This window comes from Panthera tigris (assembly GCF_018350195.1).
Source record: "Panthera tigris isolate Pti1 chromosome F3 unlocalized genomic scaffold, P.tigris_Pti1_mat1.1 chrF3_random_Un_scaffold_59, whole genome shotgun sequence".
NCBI lineage: Eukaryota > Metazoa > Chordata > Mammalia > Carnivora > Felidae > Panthera > Panthera tigris.
Genome location: NW_024962183.1, coordinates 75,391 through 77,544, shown reverse-complemented (window position 1 = coordinate 77,544; position 2,154 = coordinate 75,391).

The following is a 2,154-nucleotide window of genomic DNA, read 5'->3' as shown; positions in this document are numbered from 1 at the left end:
CTCCATACTCACCCCGTGCTCATCATGACAAGGGCACTCCTTCATCCCCATTACCTCTTTCACCCCTCCCACCACCTCCTCTCTGGGAACCATCTGTTTGTTCTCTGCAGTTAAGAGCCTATTTTTTGGTTTGTCTCTCCCTTTTTTTTCCCTTTGCTCAACTGTTGTTTCTTAAGTGCTACATGAGTAAAATCATATGGTATTTCTCTTTCCCTGAATTTGCTTACCATACTACTCTCGGGCTCCATCCAGGTCATCGCAAATGGCAAGATTTCTTTGTTTCATGGTTGAGTAATATTCCAGTGTGTGTGTGTGTGTGTGTGTGTGTGTGTGTGTGTGTGTATTACGTATACACACACACATACATACATATAGGACTTCTTCGTTCACTCATTTGTCAGTGGACGCTTGCGCTGAGTATGGGAAATAATGCTGCAATAAACACAGGGGTGCGTGTGTCCCATGGAATTCGTGTTTTTGTATTCTTTTGGGTAGTATCCAGTAGTGCAATTACTGGATCATAGGAAAGTTCTGTTTTTAATTTTTTGAGGAACCTCCATACTGTTTTCCACAGGGGCCACACCCATTTTCATTTCCACCAACACTGCAAGAGGGTTCTTTTATCTCCACTCCTCGCAAACACTTGCTTCTTGTGTCTTGGAGTTTAGCCATTCAGACATGTGTGACGTGGTATCTCGTTGTAGTTTTGGGGAGCATCTTTTCATGTGTCTGTTGAACATCTGTATGCTGTCTTTGGAAAAATGTCTGGTTATGTCCACTGCTCATTTTTCAACTGGGCTTTTTTGGCGGGGGGGGATGTTGACTTGTATCAATTTTTTAGACATTGTGGATACTAACCCTTTACTGGATTTTCAAAACATTTGCAAAATTGTTCTCCTGTCCCAGAGCTTGCCTTTTAGTTTTGACGGTTTCCTTCACTGTGCAAAAGCTTTGTGGGTTCATGTAGTCCCCATAGTTTATTCTTGCTTTATTTCCCTTGGCTCAGGAGACATAACTAGTAAAATGTTGCTACAGCCAAAGTCAGAGAAATGACGACCTGTGCTCTCTTCAAGGATTTTTTATGGTTCCAGGTCTCACACTTAGGTCTTTAATTCATTTTGAGTTTATTTCTGTGTATGGCAAATAAATTGGTCCAGGTTCATTCATTGGCATGTGGGTTGTCCGGTTTTCCCAACACCATTTGGTGAAGAGACTGCCTTTTCCCCACTGGATAGTCTTTCCTGTTTGGGGAAGATGAACTGACCATACAGTGGTGGATTTATGTCTGGGTTTTCGGTTCTATTCCATTGAGCTATGTGCCTATTTTTTACGCCAGTACCTACCATACTGTTTGGATTACTACAACTTTGAAATACAACTTGAAATCTGAGATTGTGATACCTCCAGGTTTCCTCTTTTTCAATATTGCTTTGGCCATTCAAGGTCTTTTGTGGTTTTATACAACCTTTAGGGTTGTTTGTCTAGCTCTGTGACAAATGCTGTTGGTATGTTGACAGGGATTGCATTACATCTGTAGATGGCTTTGGGTAGTGTAGACACTTTAAAAATATGTATTCTTCCCATCTACGAGCATCTTATGTCTTTCTCTTTCCGTCACCTTCAATTTCTTTCATAAGTGTTTTACGGTTTTCAGAGCATAGGTCTTTCAACATTTGGACCCTGTTAAAGAAATTGTGGTTTATATACACAATGGAGTACTATGTGGCAATGAGAAAGATGAAATATGGCCCTTTGTAGCAACATGGATGGAACTGGAGAGTGTTATGCTAACTGAAATAAGCCATACAGAGAAAGACAGATACCATACGGTTTCACTCTTATGTGGATCCTGAGAAACTTAACAGAAACCCATGGGGGAGGGGAAGGAAAAAAAAAAGAGGTTAGAGTGGAAGAGAGCCAAAGCATAAGAGACTCTTAAAAACTGAGAACAAACTGAGCGTAGATGGGGGGTGGGAGGGAAGGGAAGGTGGGTGATGAATATTGAGAAGGGCACCTTTGGGGATGAGCACTGGGTGTTGGATGGAAACCAATATGACAACAAACTTCATATATTGAGAAAAAAAAAAACTTTCAGTTCTCTCTTTTGCCTCCACCTGTCCTAACCTGTGAAATCTCCAGGAAAGACCCAGTCTG